The following is a 20,019-nucleotide window of genomic DNA, read 5'->3' as shown; positions in this document are numbered from 1 at the left end:
CATTGCTAAGTCCACCCCTTGATCAAGAGTCCATCTCTGTGTTGCATTTCTGCCCTGATGGCCTCAATGTCATGGGCCCACCAGGCTCAAAATAATTCACTGTCCCCTTCAGCAGTTTCTGCAGCTTGTTGCTGGGGACTCCATACAGCTGCCTTCCATCTCCAATGCTTCCAAAGCACTGGAGGGGCCCAGTGGACTAGATACTTGCTCATACTGTCCCACACACCCTGCCACTCATGGCTGTCCAGCCTTGGGGAAAATCTTCTGGTCCTCCTATATCCTCATCTAACCCCAGATAAGACCCAAACCCGACTCTGCTTAAATTTCAGGATCAGACAAAATGGTCGTGGGTAAAACACAGTCTGTGAGTGTGCCAACATGCTGATCCCCATCACAATCAACAGGCAGGTCCCAAGGGTACCCAAAGGCCATTCAAAACCTTCAGAACTCTCAGTTGATGCTGCTGTACTTGTCACTGGGGCTGGTGTAGCTGCTATGCTTGCCGGCTCTCCCACCCCCAGCTTCTCTTTTCCTGAGTCCAGCTCTTCCTCCTCCGCCTTGCTGGGAAATGCTGCGGGGTCTCCTGCATCCTCCTGGGGCTCGGCGGGCGGCTTCCGGGGAATGCTCTCGGCCGTCGCAGGGTTCGGCTCCTCCACCGTCTTCTCCTGCTGCTCGGCAGCTGCTTCCCTCTGCTCCTCAACCACCCTGACCTCCTCCACCGGCAGCCGTCACCTTGCGGCCTCTGGCCCCGCTCCCGCCACCGCTTGGTCCCCGGGGCCATTCTTCCAGGCCGCATCAGCAGCCGCTGGCTCCCGGGGCCACTCCCCTTCGCCTCCCTGCGGCCTCACGAAGATGAAGGCAAGGGAAAGGGCCAGGAAGGTGAAGAGCAGCTGGATGGCCAGGTACAAGTCTGTCCCACCCTGTTGCTGGAGCCCACCTGTATTACAAGTCATTGCCATAAAGTACAGTGAGACAAGAACCTTAGCCCAAGCCCCACACTTGATAAACACTAACACAGCAAATACCGGCTCTAAGTAAGTTACAACATTCTGAAACTGTGAGATCAAGAGGAACAACTCTGAGAGCCAATGAATCAGCATTGTGACGAGTGACTATTAGTCCAGTCAGATCTGTCGTTATCTCAACCCCTTCGTGCCCCATGTTGGTCGCCAAAAAGAACTGTCGTGGTTTAAAGCCAGTCAGAGCTCATTCACTCACTCCCCCCCCACCCCCTTCTTGCCCTCCCCCTACTCCCGGAGGGACGGAGAAGAGAATCGAAAAGAATGCAACTCCCACGGGTTGAGATAAGAACAGTTTAGTAACTAAGGTATAACACAAATCACTACTGCTACCACCAATGATAATAATGATAAAGAAAATAACAAGGGAAGAGAATACATCATCTCACCACCAGCTGACTGATACCCCCCCTCCCCCCCCCCCCCCACCTGACCAAGCACTGACGGATACTTCCTCCAACCCCGCAGTCTACCAGCCCTTCCAGCTAACTCCCAGTTACATCCTGGGCATGATGTGCTGTGGTATGGAATATCTCTTTGGCTAGCTTGGGTCAGGTGTCCTGTCTCTGCTTCCTCCTGGCTTCCCTTCCTCCCTGGCAGAGCATGAGGCTCACAAAGTCCTTGGCCAAACCAAAGCATCATTGTTATCAGCTCTGTTCCTGAGTCGAAAGTCAAAACACTGCACTGCACCAGCTACCAAGGAGGAGAAAAATGACTGCTATTGCTGAACCCAGGACAGATATTTTAAATTAAGCAAATTTATGTGGGTCATTTGGGCATAGTTCTTAATCTTTATTTGATCCCAGGTAGAAGAAGGAAGCAGACAGAAGAACTGTTGTTCTGTTTTCAGCTATAGGCTAAATAAAACTGTTGTGTTCCTAGTACCCGTGTGCTTCATAGGAAGGTTGCTTGGTCCATGTGGGGGGGTTTAACAATTCAGGCAGTCTGTTAATTTTCAGAATTGATTCTTCCTGCGAGTGAATTCCTTCTAGTGTCTTTCAAAGAGCAGAGTAATTCCAGTTAAAAAAGCCCAAACAGCAAAACAAACATCAAAACTAAACCCACAATGAGGCAGAACGTCAGAGCATTGCAGGCATTACAGGGGTTTCTCTAAGTCTACATCTATAAACCTTTTTTAGGAGTGGAATCGTATGCTTAGTTATTTATCTTTGCAGAACTGTCACAAGCTGAAGGGGAAAAAATTAATCTAGAAAGTCCTTTCACATATGTTGCTACAGCACTACTCTCTTCTACATTAAAAAAGAAGTATGACTTTGCTGGCCTTGCCTCTTCCCTGGCTCCGGTCCTGGCTCCTCTGCCACTGGCAATGGAGGCAGCGCAGTCTGCACCTGCCTTTCAGGTGATGACTCAGTTTACAGTGCACTTGTGAGGAGGGGAATGCTGTGGTTTGAGCTCGTTCTGGGCTGTAGTCTAATGTAGCACTGAAAGTGCATGCATCCAAGTTGTGATTTTCTTTAAAGAATAATAGTACTAAAACCCCTCAATGAATTAAGAAAACTACAGTAAGTAGAGCATGGGAATTAACACAGCACAACAAGCAAGGTAACTTTTCCAGTATTTCCAATTTTTCCAAAAGAACCATTCCTGTACAAATACGCAGCCTGACCACTGCATTTAGAATCATAGAATAGTTAGGGTTGGAGATGACCTTAAGATCATCTAGTTCCAGCGCCCTAGGGGTTGAGTGAGGGCAGGGACACCTCACCCTTCTCCAGGCTGAACAGCCCCAACTTTCTCAGCCTGTCTTCATATGGGAGGTGCTGCAGTCCCCTGATCATCCTCATGGCCCTCCTCTGGACTTGTTCCAACAGTTCCATGTCTTTTTTATGTTGAGGACACCAGAACTGCACACAATACTCCAAGTGAGGTCTCAGGAGAGCAGAGTAGAGGGGCAGGATCACCTCCTTCGACCTGCTGGTCACGCTCCTTTTGATGCAGCCCAGGATGTGGCTGGTTTCTGGGCTGCAAGCGCACATTGCTGACTCATGTTCAGTTTCTCATCAACCAACACCCCAGAGTCCTTCTCCACAGGGCTGCTCTGAATCTCTTCTTTGCCCAACCTGTAGCTGTGCCTGGGATTGCTCCGACCCAGGTGTAGGACGTTGCACTTGGCTTGGTTTAAATTTAAGTTTAAATTTCAGAGAAACTCCTTCCTAAGAAATGATGTCTCTTTTGAAGTATCTGTTGGTGTCATGTGCGTGCTCCATTGCTTGCATGTTTGTGTATTCTGATGTTTTTGTTTCATTACATTACCTGAAGTGATACTGTATCCTGACTCTTCCTTTCCACCTTGTTGATGCTTTTAAGACCCATGTTCTACAAATTACTCTTCCATGGGCCATTGTTGAGAAATAAGAAATAATTAAATGCAGCAAATATTGGAAAAGTGTGGGAAATGTTCCCTAAAACATTTGCTCTCTGTTTAGAGTTTACTGACTTACTTTGAACCTCACATTTGGAACGTACTACTTTGATTTCTTTTTGATTTGCATGCTCTGATGCAAATGCAAGGAGAGTATCTGGTAAGGTGTTATAGGCACTAGCATTAACCTGAGCAAAAGAGAAGTAAGAGAAAGAATGCTGCAAGGGGAAGGTGCTTTGGATATCTTAAGAACCAGTCTGTTCTCCAGCTGTTAAATAGCAGAGAACCCATAGTGCCGCAGAGGATGCCAAACAACAACCCCTGCCTCTGGTGACAGTGGCACTGTTTGCTCTCCTGTGGTCCTGGTCACAGCCCACCTGTTGCATCCTCGCTTCTGGTGTTTCACTGCCTGAACTTGTGTGAATTATTTTGCATTTCGCACTGTTCGGCAAACCAAATGTTTATGTAACTTAACTAGCCTTTACCTTGCAAAAGGAGAGGGAATACTTAATTTTTACCTATTCTTGACAATTCCTGTGTTAGGAAGATTGTGGTTTACTTTCACGGGTATGGTGTATCACATCACTAAGACTTAAACACTTGCCATAGATAAATGCCTGAATTAAATAGCAAAAAAAAAAGGAGGGGTGGAGGCTGAAAGGGCAAAATGATGTAAGGGTTTTTGCCTCTCAGCTGAGGCAAAATCTGTATATGTTATTTACTCCTTTTGCTGTGATCTCCACTCTTGGACCAAAAGCCTTTCATTGGGTGGAGGCTGTGGTAACTGCAGTTCTCAGTTGCAGTTCAAAATCTGGCAAGAAAACATGAACTAAGTCACATTTCTGACATCTGTGTTTTCCTTTAATTGATCTAAATACTTTTCTTAGCAGAGTCAGAAAACATACAGGAAATAAATGAATGTGTCTTCCTGTTTATATCTGATGACTGTTTTCTGCTCTTGCTGAGATGTCAGCTTAAAGGTTGGGTCTGGAGAGGCTGGAGTTATCAGTGAGCAAAGCCATGAACAGGAAAGTTTTCCCTCAGCTGTCTTTTTCCTAGCATAGGTTGGTATTTTACTCTGCAGATTGAAACAAGACACCAAACACAAAGCCAACCAACCAAACCCACAGAGCTTAAACCTTGTTTTATAACAGTAGTTTTGTGGTCATTGGAGATCATGTTTGGAAACCATTTCACTACATATAGTTGAGTGTATGTTAGCGTTATCAGGTAGCATGGCACTATTTCCAGTGAGACCTGACAGGAAGAAAAATAAAGCAGTCAGAGCAAAGTGCCTGAGGTTTACCATCGAATTTAAGTGCAAACTAATATTTTACATTTAAAAAGCAGTTTTCACTTAAGGATTAATTCCTGTTCATTTTGTCAGATTTCTGTATTTATTACAATGATCTTAGTCTTTTGCTCAGTTAATCTTAAAATTCCTTATGCTGTGCAGTGGAAGATGCATCTTTTGTGGAAGATACAGTCGAGGATCCTACTGGAATGTCAGACTATCTGAACAAAGTTCACTCAGTACTAGAGTTCTCATTTGCTCAAATGAGTAGCTCCTTTCAAACTAGAATTGCTCCTTTATTAATTTTACAGATTTTAATGATTCATAAGGAAACTTTTTATTTAATGGTAGACATAGGTAAATAACAGGCATTTCGGAGAATAGCAACTTGTCTGTAAAGAAAGAGCTGAAGGGAAAAGGATTCTTTCATGTTGCCGGATTAAGTTGCAGCCTGCTACTATTTTGTAGGGTCTTTATCTGAATATATTTTTATCAGTTGTAATAGGTAACATTAGGAAGACCAGATCTCCTATGCAATCATAATAATGAAATGAAACATACTACACTCTAAAATTTAATAAACATTTAAATATATTTTCCTGCTACAAACACATAGAAGATTTCTACTGATTCATGAATTGCCCAAAGCAACTACTATATTATCTAGACAGCTTAGCCAAAATCTGCTTTAAGCTTGGACCTGTCTGGTCTGCAGTGGCTGAGCTGATTTCAGGCTGTTGTAAATAGGTAACAATGAAGTCCATGCAATTGATTTTAAAGTGATTCTTAATTTACCTTTACGTGTTGTCACTATGATATTTTTACTGCATCTGTTCACACAGAAGTGTTGTTTTTCTGATCAGAACTACTTTGTAACATGTTCAGTTCATTTTATTCATGTTCTGGGAGCATGAACATTTAGTTACCAATGAAATTTAAGTAGCCCTATCTCTCAATTGTAATCTTCTTCCCTACTGATAGAAAGCAACATTATTTTAATCAAGTGTTTCAGTTACTAATATAGCACTCACCATTCATCTGAAATTAAATACCAAGTTTTGCTACTTACCTAATCTGTGAGTCGCCCCTTTTTTCCTGCTTTTGTAGAGGGAGTGAACTAGGTTTCTAATAGTCTTCTCACCTTTCTAAATTAGATAGGTACATTTTAGCTTCCTGGCATATGGCTGCAGAATTGTACTGATGAGAACACCATTATCTTTTAGTTTAGTCTGGAGTACCTGGTGTTTTCATGTTGATAACTCCTTCCTGCCAATGACATTTATTATTTAAACTTGAATTTCTATGGACATGATTGCTATTTTGAAGTAACACAAATCATGCAATCAGGCAATATCATACAAATCATATTGATCCAATCACAAGTTGTATTGATAAATTGTGTATGTTCTTTTCAAGAGAGGTGACACCTGGGAAGTATCTTTGTGCCAAAGATAGAATTGTCTTAAAGAATGTGTCTTTTCTGCCTCACTTTGCTAAGTATGTTTTATAGGGCTGTCTGATGTTAACTAAAGCAGAGCAAGAGTCCTTGTGTATGACTTCAGTAAATATTTTTAATTTTGGGTCTCTACAGTTCTAAAATCTCATTAAATTTCATGAGGTACATAATTATTTTTATGTAAAATGATATTTTAAAAGGAAATACCATTTCCTTTTAGAGCCACTGATTAATCTACTTCTATTCAAAGATGCAGTAACTCATACCATAATCACACTCTCATTAGAAAATAATTAGGCAGTTCAGTTCTGGGGAGTCACAGTTATATGCTCTAGTCATAGACTTAGGATGTTAAAACTGAGAAAAAACCTGCAATCAGAAACTAGCTTTTTGTTTTCCAGAAGATACAAAGAAGCTCGTTTTGGTTGTGTGATCAAGTGAAAGCATATGCATTTCTTTTTATTTTGGTGACTTTTGGTCCCAAACCTCCATCAAGCCTAGTTCACTGTATTCATACTAGCATTTTGGATGTCAAAACAGCAAATGAGATCCACCTTAGATAAATGTTGAAGTGATACACATTAAAAAACAATCATAACTTTTATATAAAATAATGGATTCTGAGGTAATAATCATTATTTAGGGAACTACCATTGAAATAGAGATTTCATAAAAGTATCAGCTTTGTGTTCAATAGTGATTAAAAAAGATAAATTCAGGATTAGGAACAAAGAAGAGACAGCACAGTAGTCCAGATGCCATTATGCCAAATACAAACCCGTCACACATCAACTATGGAATATTGCATACCAAGGGTACAGCATGACAGTGTTTGGGGAAGAGAGAAGGGGGGAGGATCTGGAATTGTGAAGCAGCTTTCCTGTGAGGAAAGACAAAATTGAGTAGGACTCTTCAAGGCTGAAAAACAGATGGCAGAGGGGGATACAGTGGATGTCTCTTAAATTGTGTGCCAGGGAGAGGGCGACTGCAGAATGAGTGTTCGCATGCACTTTCAGTACAATAATCAGAGGATGTTAGTTGGAATTATGAGATGGCAGGTACAGAACAAACACAAGAATATGATCCTTTGGAAAAGGTGTCATTATGCTGTAGAATTTCATACCATTCTATGTGGATGTTGGAAGCTTCCATATACTCAGAGGGGAACTGGATAGATTTGTGGAATAAACATCAGGAGGGAGATACTAAAGGCATCAGAATCCCACCTGCTGGCTTCTGAGCTGCCCTCTGTGGGAGACCAAAGGACTGCTTAGGGGAGGAAGAATCCCTGTGTGTTTAGCTTGCTCTTATGCTTTTACTTGGACATCTGCACAGGGCTGTTTTTCTGAATATAGGATACTGTCCTATGTGGATCTGTAATTTGTCCTAAAAGAACCTATTGCACTCATGGGATTTATGTCTTGATACAAATATTTTTTTTCTATTCTAGTTAATGTTTGTACCAAAACTGTGTTTTTAGAAGAAAGGTTGAGGTAAGAAAGAGGGCAAGACCTCACTCTGGTAATAGACTTTGGGTATTGGTTTAGAGCATAGGAAAGAACTCCAGATACTTGAAATAAAAATTACAGTTCAGACTGTGCAGGTCAGGGATTTGAACCTAACTTACAGAGTCTTTCTCAGGCTCTCTACTTGTAGAGAGAGAGAGTGTGTGTGTATCTGGCTCCATCTCTCACTGTCATACTTCTCTTCAGAAATTCTTTCAGACAAACCCCCCCAAATACTTAAGACCGGTAGTTCTTTTTCAGAACTTCTTGCCTTTGAAAAAGTGTTTTGAGAAGGTCTGAGGTGAGGGAAATTAGACTTCATTTTTTTGTCTTCTCTGTGTAAGAATCTCTTTAAATAGACTTGAAAGTTATTGTGTATTTTGTCATTTTACACTAAGCTGTCTAATAAAGTTGCTTTGGCATCGGGGATGTTTTCTTGGGCATCAACCAGTGAGTTGTTTGCCATTCAGAAGTTTCATTGTGTCTCCTAATCTCATGCATGGTGTTGAAAGCTGAGCATTGGCACAGGCTGGCTGCCCAGAGAGGTGGTGGAGACTTTATCCTTGGAGATACTCAAAATAAGCTGTCTGGATGTGGTCCTGGGCAGCTGGCTCTAGGTGGCCTTGTGAGAACAGCAGGGGGGTTGGACCAAGAGGACCTCCAAAGGTCTCATCAACCTCAACCCTTCTGTGATTCGTGAAGGCTGACTGCAGGGGCATACCCAGCTTGTCTTCAGAACCATCCCCCCAAAAAATCCCCACCAGAATTGCAGGGCAGTATTTTTACATAAAATATATTTGAAGGGGCTGGAGAGGAAGAGAAGACAGACATTCCATCCTATTAAAAGAAGGGGAATACTGAAGGTTAGGTTGGCTTTCCTTGGCTTTGACATCTGTTACAAAAAAAGCCTTTATAGTGTTCTATCACGGCTTTTTGACGCTAAGGCAAAGGGCTTGTCTTGCTCTTAAAAGGAATAACTTAAATTCTGTTTTTTTTTCACAGTACAATTCAAGAACACATGATTTTATTTACTTACAAAGGGTGGAGCTTGTCTGTCTTTTTGATTGAAAACAAGAGGGAGAAAAGAATACCATGAATTCCACATATGTCTGTATTTCCTACACTGTGATTTTGAGGCTCGTAATATAAATATGCTTTGAATGTCTGATAGAAACAGTCTGAGCTGGTCTGGGGGCCTCCAATGAAATCATAAACACTGTATATATGAGCTCTCTTGCATATTATATAAATATTACTTAAGCTCTTTTCCTGCTTACATGGAGCCTATATTGGCATTAGAAATCAGGGCCAGTTTCCATGGCAACGTGGTGGCACTGGGAGAAAGGCTGATGCTGTGCTGTGGTTGGTATTTTTATGCAAGGGAAGAGATGCAGACCTACATTTTTAGGTAGGAAATTCATTTCAGTGCACAAAACCATTTAACAGTTTTTTTATAAATACGTTGAAAGAGTAACAAAGGAAATTGAAAACTGCTGTTTGCAATAGAAAATTAGTTTTTGTTTTTATCTAACATTACAGAACAGCACTGTTAAATACATACACAATTATTACTGCTGTGTTTGCATGGAAATAGCAAGGAGTCTCCTATTCTGAGGACAACGGAGGTTTTGTACTGGGGCAAAATAGGGAGGAAATAGACTGAGTTTTGGCTAACTCTCCTGGCCTTTCCAGTCTCATTTTCACCTGCTGAACTATTTTAAATCATTTTCACATGGGTCTTTGAGGACTTCTGTAAAAATCTTGGGGGTTTTTGTTTGTTTGTTTTTTTTTTTTAATATAACAGTCCAGTTCCTCTGGTTTTCTTTGTTTTCTCTGGGTTTTTGAAAGATAATCCTCACTTCTTTGTTCTTTCAGCCCTCTGTTATCTTTCAGTGGTACTTAGTATACCTTTTTCTTCTTTTTGCATGATCACAGGGACAAGGAGAGCTCTGTATTACTTTTTCCCACTCTGAGAATGGTGAAGTCAAGACTTTAATGCCTCTTACTTGCTAAAGACTGTCCAGTAGTTCTGTGCAGTTGCTCTTCTCTATATTTTTGCTTGCCATTTGTGTGTTAGGTACAATCTTTATGTGTTCAAGAAATAGCTGTGGCTGATAGATACCTAAGGGGAATTCACATGAAATTGGAAGAATTATGGACATTGTTTTACAAACTGTCTTCCATGTACTTGTGAAGATTGCTGATAGGGATAGACTGGGACATGAGGTAATGTGTGGTTAGGTGAAGAAAGTGAAGTTTTAAGATAAAGAAAAAAGAAAAGGCTCATACTTTGAGTTATGTTTCTAGAGAATCGACATTGGTAAGAACTTCAGGCAGTTATTTACTGTTGTTAGTAATGAAAAAATTAGGAAGGCACAATTCAAAGGCATTGGGAAGCTTTCTAGAAATGCTAGATTTTCTCTTAGGTACCAGGAGTGTTTAAGAGAAGGGATTTCTCGGGGTTCCAAGTTTCTCTTTGATCTTTGATGGGATGAGGGCAAAGCTTTGCTCATCTGTTTGCATTTCTCTGTGCCTCCTACACTGCAAAGTACTTGCTCCACCTAAGTGAAGTGGGATGTTCTGAGCAGTAAGAACCTTCCATGAAGATAAACCTAACTGGAAGCAGTATTCTTCAGAAGTGTGAAGGGTTCTGTTCATCTCAGTGAATCATCATCGTTCTAACCCTAGCACTAGACACTCTGTATCAGGTGTTGCCTAGCAGGAATTCATCAAATGTCTAAAGGGAACTGATTTATCCTAACTAGAACTCTTATAGAAATCCAAGTAGATAAAATGTTCACAGAGGAATATTAGCCTCTTCCCTGTGTCTGGCACCCACACAATCAGGAGTAAGCTTTAAGGCATTTTACAGCTGTCCAAGGCTTGGCTGCCTTGTCATGCCGATGATTTAAAGATGTCTCGCTTCGCAATGGAATATCTCCTTTCCATCCCGCAGTCAGCATGTGTTTCAACTGTTATCTTTTGAGATGTTTACCAAACCAAAGCTCTAAGTGATAGCTCATGTGCACAGTGGTACTGACTGCATATACACACCTTTATTCAGGAGCAGGAAAACCACTTGGCCTCTGCAGTAATTATAGGTATATAAGGCAAAATGAGTCTGGTACACTCAGGTCCTCTCAGCTTCATCTCTTGAAACACTGGTTCATCTCTAGGGTTCCCTTCAGCTCTTTTCTGCTTATTACTGCAGATAGCCTACATAGATTCTTGAAGACTTCTCTGAGGCTTTTCAGATAACTGAGCCAGCGCCAGGGTAGACTGTAGCTTTGGCACTGACTCAGCTTAGTGAAAGTCAAGGCAATACATTGCAATCATATGTAGTGTGTCTTGGTTTTAGCACCAGTCAGATCAGAAGCTTTGCTACCACCATAATACCTTAGTGTTTCCATTTTCAGCAGCAGTAAACTTAAAATGTTTCTTTGACCTCAGCTTCTGGTTGTAGTATATCGTAGGTTGGAAGTCATGATGTTGCCATCCTTTACTGTCATTAGGACTCAGCACCACAGTGTTTTTGGCCTTTACTGTCAGTATCATCCTGGACGTTTGACTTCTGAAATTGGAATTAGAAAGTTCTTCAGCTTTGCAAATGGCTCTGTGTAGTGGCCAGGTGCAGACATCGTTGTCCGACCCAAGAAACCCTGAGATGGGGTTATTCATGGTAAGAAAGAGGTGAATTGGAGACTGTAGCCTCCTGGTGGTAATAGTTGCTGTCCACTTCCTGTTGTAAACTGGGTTCAGAATTTACCTTAACAAGATGAGCTTCCTTTCCTGAGGTGTACAATTTACTGACCTGGTAGGGGAAGCTTCAGTCCCAGCATTCTGTATTCTAGTAGGGCACAGGATATGGAAATATCTCACTCTGTGAGGTAGGTGCATATTTACAGTTGCATCCTCTGGAGGGAGAATGTTCATCTGGGATACCACGACAGCTGGGATTCCTTGAGTGCTTTTCGGCCATGGAAGAGGCTCTCTCTTGCTGTTAGAAATAGGAATATTCCAGTAAGTGAATCATCCAGCATCCATGCTGCAAGTTAAAGCACGCCAAGGCTGGGATGAATCAGATGGTCTGATAACCCTTACTCTCAGGCTTGCTGACACAAATGAGATTCTGAAAACCTCATCAGGAACTGTCACAGTATTTGGTGTCCAGAACTGCCTCGTCTAAGCCAGTTGAACCAGCTGTACAGGCCTCTCAAATGCTGAAGTGACTTCCATAACTCTCCTGAAATGGCAGCTGCTTGGTGAAGATCCACTCCAGTGAAAGGTCACTTGCAAGCTTCAAAAAAAGAGAGTTCCAGAATGGGCTCTCCAACCCATTCTGTGGACGACAGGATGACCATGAGCCAACACTGTGCCCTTGTGGCTAAGAAGGCCAATGGCATCCTGGGGTGTATTAGAAGGGGGATGGTTAGCAGGTCTAGAGAGGTCCTCCTTCCCCTCTACTCTGCCCTGATGAGACCCCATCTGGAATATTGTGTCCAGTTCTGGGCCCCTCAGTTCAAGAAGGACAGGGAGCTGCTGGAGAGAGTCCAGCACAGGGCAACTAAGATGATTAAGGGAGTGGAGCATCTCCCTTATGAGGAAAGACTGAGGGAGCTGGGTCTCTATAGTTCGGAGAAGAGGAGACTGAGGGGTGACCTTATAAGTGTCTATAAATATATAAAGGGGGAGTGTCACGAGGATGGAGGCAGGCTCTACTCATTGGCAAACAATGATAGGACAAGGGGTAATGGGTACAAACTGGAACACAAGAGGTTCCACTTAAACTTGAGAAGAAACTTCTTGTCAGTGAGGGTGACGCAACACTGGAACAGGCTGCCCAGGGAGGTTGTGGAGTCTCCTTCCCTGGAGGCATTCAAAACCCGCCTGGACACATTCCTGTGTAACATTATCTAGGTGTTCCTGCTCCGGCAGGGGGATTGGACTAGATGATCTTTCGAGGTTCCTTCCAATCTCTAGCATACTGTGATACTGTGTAACCCGTAAGACAAATGGTTGATGGAATAAAGGATTAAGAGGTGTTGAATAGGCAGCATGGCATGTGGAGGAATCCAATCATCTGTTAATTTTGCCTTTAAAAGTATGGAAAGTGAAGTCCACAGGAACTTAAGTTACAGTTTTCTTCTACGTTAATTTGTCAAATAATTATACAAATAGAAAGTGTTTCATGTTTAATAATTGCCACTGCCTCTGCGAAGACAAGAAGGCAAAAAGATCAAGTAAAGGGTCATGAAATACATGGTCTGTTAACTGAGAAGGAGATGAAGGTGGCCTCACTGAGTCAGTCTTACTACAGTATGAAAGTCCTCATGCTGCACATGAAAAACCATTTTCTTCCAGACTGTCATTCAGAACTAAAGAGTGACCATATTCTTGATTCCTTTTCACCTCTAGGAGTTGCTGCTCCAAAAACTGTCTCGCATATGCAGTCAGCTCAGCAAAGCCAGGGTGCAGATCTAAGCAGACCAGCAAACATGCCGTGTTTGTGCTTAGTGGCAGCGTATTTCTTGGTCCTAGCTTAACCATGGTCAGTGTTCAGGTTTCAAAATTAAGTGCTTGCTTATAGTAATACTAGATCTAGAAGAATGGATGCTATAATTTTGGTTGCCTCCAGGTACAGGTACAACCCTAAAAGTATTTGAGGCCGTATGTTAAAATACATCACATGTACAACCAGCTGCTATTTAGCTGCATTTGGGTGAATGAGTTTTTGTGAAAAACGCTTGTCCGTAACGTTGCGATTTTCTCACTTCTGACTACTGCTGGACTTTGCAGTCTCAGTGCTGCTTTTATGTACTTCTGTTATGAAAATGGATGCTTAAATTAAGGTAAATGAGCAGTATATATAGAGGAACTCAAAAGTAGGCTTTTCCTGCGTTGTACTTATGGCCACATACACCCCAAATGGAAGAATTCCAGTTACAGTTGAACACTGGCGAACGTTTTTGAATGATAGGCATATTTGCAACTTATATTTAAGATTTAAGGTAAAAAGTTTTAAGTTGCTCTTGCTTAGCTTGATTTTAGTATTTACTGGTACTGTAGTGCAAACACAGGTACTTTCATAAAATGCTAGTAGGAATTGTGCAGAGACTTGTAAAAATTCTGGTGAAGTTACATGGAGGAGATGTCACTGGCATTGGAAGTTGGGGTGGGGGTGTTAGAAGAACTTGAGGTCAGTCCTTCATTTTGTAACAAAGTCTGTTAGTGGAGTTATGATTGTTAATTTAAAGAGTTCATGTAAAAAAGCTCATTCCAGCTTCTCAGAAGCAAGGTGAATGGGATGAAGCTTGGTATCAATAGAGTTCCAGTGGTGGCGTTCAGAATGTATTATTTGGAATTTATCACTGGAGTGGTGCTTTGTATTTGCTGCAGGCAGAAAGGCTCCTCTGATTTCTTAGTCATGCAACCTTCTTCCTTCAGACTCCTTTACCCTCCCACTAGTTATGTCCCTCAGTGTTCGTCCCTTCCAAAAGGCTTGGCTGCTTTCTATTACCTGTAGAATTGAGTTTCCAGACATAATCCAGAGCATGAGGCATTTGCACTAACAGGATGAATGGGTCTTCCAAACATTAACTAAGTGTGGAGATGAAAAATGCTTTTTTTGCATGCAAATGATCATGTGAAGTCAGGATTGCGTTTTACCGGGATGCTTTTTTGGGAGGGGAAACAAGAGGTACTCTGCTGCTGACCGCATTTGCTGTTAATGGAAGGGTTACAATTTCAGTGTTCCTATGAAATCTTTTTTACTCAGCTGTTAAATAGGTAGGAAGGGATGAGAATGACTGCATTTGTTGATTTACTCCTGCTCGTTTTGCTTAAGGTTATCGTGGTTGTCTTCGTATGGTTTCTGACGCACGTAAATTGGATATATACTTCCTTGTAGTGTATGTATGTTTGTATTAACTCTAAGGAAGTTGTTGGCTTGTACTGGTAAACAAAGACTGTATCCCACGTTTCATAATTTAGTTATGAATTAATTTTTGAGTTCATCTTTGACTTCAAAGGATTGTTGACTTAAGGGGTTTTGATGCTAAATTAAGTTAAATCTGCTAACTTTTCCAAGGGCAGATAAGGCTGTTGGAGAGCAGGGGTGTTTCTTCCCCCTCCCCTTCAAAACTTGTAGATTTGTTGCTAGTGGCAACTGGAAGGTACTGAAGAAACAACAGCGTGTTTTCTGATTATATCTTATTAATAGAAAGACTAGAAACACTATAATTTAACATGCCAAAGAGAGAGAAATTAAGTACTACAACGTAACATACCAAAAAGAAAGTCAAAAACTAATTTCCATTTATACACCTCTGAGTCATTCCAGTAAAACTAATCCATCACACAGCTCACCCATAGTGAGAGGACAAAGAAGTCAAAGCAGATCTTGGCTAGTGCTGTTACCGTGTGCCAGTGATTCCTGTCAGGTCTTCTGATGGGTCACAAGTACGGGTGCGCATGCAGGGAGGTGGAGGAGGGAGCCATGTAGTGTGAGAAAGGACTCTTGTTGGCAGTTGGAGAAGATAAAACTTCATATGTGGTTTATGAGACTGGCTTGGTTTTTAATTAGGTCTTTATCATTGCACTAGAGCAATATTCCTTATCTGACTGACTTGAGGCAGAGGCTTCATTTTGACATGTTAGGATGCATATACAAGTAACTCTGTTCTCCGTTGAGCAGTACATATTCCACAATTAGGACATCTGTGTTTCTCCTCTTTGGCTCTTAGGATTTTTTAACTTTTATCTTTTTTATAACTTTCTCACCCTTTACAACACTTTACCAGTGACTCGAAGTATGGGTGAAGTGCAAGCTGCTAAGTGTACCTCTAGGTATTTTCTTTCTGTTACCAGCTACATCTGTTTTCTCTTTTTTAGCTGTTGACCTTTTCTGCCTCTGAAAGTTTGTAATAGGTGATTGGTCTGGGAAGTAGAACCGTGCAAGAAAAACAGTTTGAAGAAGAAAACAAATACCTTGGCAAGTTCAGTTAAGCTTGAGGCTTCCTGAATAGATTTGGCTTCTGGCTCACTGTCTTAAGAACATTCTAACAGAATTGTATGTGTATGAGAATAAAATCTCATTTGCGACTGCCTTTCAGAGCTTGAAATCAATTATTTCTGGGAACTTGGTATAATTCCGTGCCAAAGCCAAAAGAGCTTTCTACCTCCTGTAGTATCTACAAACCTGGCAGACCTTACTGCTCCATGTTATGTGTGATTATAAATGTAGGCTGCTGCTCGTTTTCCTCACCTCTACTGTTGGCAATGTGCTGGTCCTGCTAACCTTGCCTCTGATGTGGCTGCAGAGTAACGGAGCCCAGTTCATGGGTTCATAATCAATTGTGCCTGGGTAATCGCTAGATCCAGCGCTGAAGCAAGGGAGCAGTGCTGTGATGAGGAGTGGAAATGTGCACCATCACTCTGCTGCTGGGCTGGTGCTGTCATGCTCAGACTGCAGTACTAGCTGCCTCAGATGGTATTTATTTATAGTACCTGTTGTTTTGAACGGAAGAAGGCAGAGTTCTGTGGCAATTTACTTTGACTTTGGGTATACACTGACGTCCAGGGTTGCCTCCAAAAGGCTAGTAAGCAGGATGGGAATGAAAAATTCATTCTCTGTCCTGCTATTTGTATGAGGAGCTACCGTGTCTCAGCCTTCTGTGTTCCAGGAGGACTTTCACTGGAGCTTCTGTTGATGTTTGATGGCATGATGGTATCTTTCGAAGGAATGTTAACAGTCCCAGGAGGAATGATAATTTTGTGAAATAATGACCAGATGTAGACACTGTTTCATGCTTGTGACATGCCAGCAGTCTTTCTTCTTATGCATGGATTTTCAGGAATTAGAAATTGCAGTGCAGTTTTGCACCAGTATAAAAGCACAAATAGCACTTTCCATGTAAAAAACAAAGCTGTGTCTGGGATTTCACATTAACAGTTTATTGGAGTTTATTAAAAACATGTCTCCTTATGCCCTGTTTCCTTCTGGATTTATAGACTTTGTTTCTGAAAACAATGAGATGACCTCTGGCATAATTAAAAATAATTACATTATTAAACTATAAAAAAATTAGCATAACTATAAAAATTATTCAGATTTATAACCAATGTAAAATTTTACTTGACATATGCAACATTATTTTGTTCCTTGAGCAAGAACTTTGGAGTTGTTTTGATGTATCTTGGTTTTTTGTTGCTTGTGTGTGTGTATTTATTTAGCAAGCCTTTAAGGCTGCTTCCAGTTCAGAGAGCTCACTGTTAGAAGGCACCTATGTAAGCTAAATTAACATTTGGGAGGAAGAACAGGCAAGAGTTCAACTGGTAGAGCAGACACCATTTGAACAAACAAGAAAGAGATTCAAATAGCAGAGTCTTTAGGCAATTAGTAACAGCCAGAAGAAACTTGTGTGTAGAGATTTCAGACTTCAAACTGCATCACCTGAGAGCCTTGCCTGGGAGCATGGAAGCTTTCTGGAGCTGGAGGGAAGCTGAGCTGGATCTCCTTCCAGATGGACCCACGCCCACTTGGGGAGTTTGTACAGCTCACATCTCTTAGGAGGTTTACAGCACATTTTGTCTGATGTTTACCCTCCCCTGCCTCCTTTTTTTCCCCTCTTCAATCTGCAATTCCCCGAAGAGCCTCTGTGGACATGTCAGGATGCTTGTAATGTTGTTAGAATGCAGTTTGTTCTAAATTTGGTTTTATTAAATATATGAAGGAGTTATTTAACTTCCTTTTAATTGCATTTTCTGTTAGCAAAAGAAAATTTCTCTGGATGTGTTACTCTGAAAATCTTAAGGAAAGTTTTGGTTTCCTCTCAGATTGAGGTAGTTCTTAGCTTAACCCCACCAATTTCTGCCTCCTTCCAATTTTTTTTTTTTTTTTTTCCATTTGACTCAGTCTGTTTTCCTTCTGAGACAGTGCTTTCCTAAAGGAGAATTAGGTACAGGTTTTAGCTGCATTCAGGGTAAAGTTCTGTTTGCCTAAGTCTTTAATAAAATCAGTAGTTTACCATGCTTGCAATACACTCTTCATAGAGGAGGAATCCTCCTGCTGTGTGCCTGTTCCCCATGGAGAACAACATGAGGATTTGTTCAAGTAATCTTGTTTGGATAGCAGTCTTGCTTGCAATGCCTTATTATCCATTACTTTGTAACAACAGTAAACCCATGGTTTTGCATGTGAGGTTTTTGGATAAAGAGGCCTAAAGTCTGTTTTGGTTTTTAGTAACAGAAGTCATTAATTTATTAAGGAAGGGGAAGGATTGTCTGAAGATGAAGTGACTGCATGAGAGCAGACTCAGAGTGGGTCTGCATTCCCTCTGGCCAGGAACAGTTGCCTGGGGAAGAGTGCAGGGCTGGGCTCAGATGTATTGAATACTTTCCCAAATCCAGCAATCTCAGGCTGACAGGCTTTGTAAGTAAAAGGCAGGTAGGTATTAGCAATCAGTGATTCTTCCATGAATTTTTCTGAGCCCTATTTGAACTTAGCTAACTTCTCTCACCTATGATATCTAAGAGAAAAAGAAGGTGGAGATTTAGTTTTTAACAGGATGTTACACAAATATATATGTTCTTTTTCCTTTCGATTGGCTCAGTTTGTGTGGGGAGAGGCAGTGAACAGGCATTTCCTATTCACTTTCTCTGTGCCTGTCAAGATTTTTCAGATCTCCACTGTCTGTTTTCCTGGCTGAAGAGTTCTGCTGTGTTCACATGCTTCCCATATGGAAGGCATTTCTTGTTTTTAATTACCCTCGTGGCTCTTGTTTTACCTTTCCTAGAACAAAAGAACAGCAAAGAACCTCACAACATCAGCAACAAAAAAAACCCGAATGCTTCTTCCTGAATTTCTTGTGCTATAATTGTCCCAGCATGTTTAATGTTACAGAGATTGCTTTCAGTGTTGGCTGTTCCCCAGTGGAACATGCTCCATGCTCCCCATGGAGCAACATGTCCATGATGCACAACAGTTAAATTAAGTTGTCAGTAATTTTGCATTTCTTAAAAGTGGGCAACTGATTTTCTGTAAGACTCCATGCAGCGTTTCAGGTATTTTGCTTCAAGTTCAATCTAGAGGAGAAATGCTTCAGCTTTTCTTTTGTCTTTTACTAAGATGAAGCTGAAAGTAGGATTTCATTGTATTTTGATTGGACTCTACCCTAAATTTGTTTTTGTAAGAGAGAGTAATTAAAGAATAAAACATCCTGGCTAGTGGTTGCTAATTGTTTGCAACACTTCCTTCAATACAGTTAGAAGGTTTGTCATTGTAGCCTGTGGAGATGGTCAGTTCTCTGCATACCTACTGACAGAGTCTAGAAATGGTGTGTCATCTTCTATTAATTGAGTGTTTATGCTTGGAGGGTGATGAATAACCTCATAGTGGTACACCACAGAGAACCAAATGATTACTTCAGGGAAAAGAAAGAGATTTAGTATATGCCTCTGCATGCGTTACCTAATGTGTATCGTTGCTTACGACATTTCAGGAAATAAGAATAATAACGTGGAATAATGCAGCTGTTGAATAAGTTGTTGTGATAGTTTTTAGACAATTATGTTTCTGAAAAGGAAATGGAGGCTAGCATATGTGTTTATTACTCACAGGTTTCTTAATGCCACAGATGTTGTAAAGTCCACTTTGAAGGAAAAACAATTCACTTTTTAACAAACTCTAGGCTGGAAAAATTAAATCTAAGCTGAATAAAGTGCATGTTCATGCCATTCATGACGAAAGGATATATTGTTGAAACATTCATCATAGCTTATCTTACCAATTCAATGAAAAGGCTACTAAGAAATAGCAAAACTGGAGTTCTCTCATCAACTGACGTGCTACCTCTACGCTGTGAGACTGTTTTGGCAGAAGAGCAAGCATCTGTGGTGCCAGGATGAGTTACTCAGTTTGTAGGCAGAAGTTAAGCGGCCAAGTCAAGTGCTGAAGATTTGATCTTTCCTTATAACCCAGAAGTGTTAAAGTGAAAGAAATCCAAGAACAATGCGAAGAATCTGAAACAGAAGCAAAAAAAACCCCTCAAACCAACCAGATAAGACAGCAATGCCGAATTAGTAGTCAGGCTGATGTAACTCAGCATCATTTCTTTCCTTCGCTCTTCTCCATGTGCTAATATTTCATTACTTCAGAAGGTGCAAGCAAAGCTAAAAGGACAGTTCAAAGATCTTCCTCAGTTTAAATCAGCTTTTTGTTATTCACAGATAAAATCATGAATAACTCCAGAAGGAAATAAAGGAAATATCTTTCCTTCCCTCCTGATGTCCACAAAGGACAATAAGAAAATGCTCCTGAATACCAATTGCAGCTAGGACTGGAGGCAGGAAAAAAGAGAAAGCCT

At 41.2% G+C, this 20,019-nt stretch overlaps 1 protein-coding gene across 5 annotated transcripts in view; it reads left to right on the top strand.

Annotated features, from left to right (window-relative positions):
• SRPK2 (SRSF protein kinase 2) overlaps positions 1–20,019 on the top strand; it is a 152,797-nt gene that overhangs the window by 81,777 nt on the left and 51,001 nt on the right. The window lies entirely within an intron of this gene.

This window comes from Pezoporus flaviventris, unplaced genomic scaffold, assembly GCF_033815535.1.
Source record: "Pezoporus flaviventris isolate CSIRO_AGI_PZ_B2104156 unplaced genomic scaffold, CSIRO_AGI_Pfla_v1 ptg000045l, whole genome shotgun sequence".
NCBI classification, from domain to species: domain Eukaryota; kingdom Metazoa; phylum Chordata; class Aves; order Psittaciformes; family Psittacidae; genus Pezoporus; species Pezoporus flaviventris.
The sequence above is the reverse complement of the archived record's forward strand: the minus strand, read 5'-3'. Positions and strand labels throughout refer to the sequence as shown.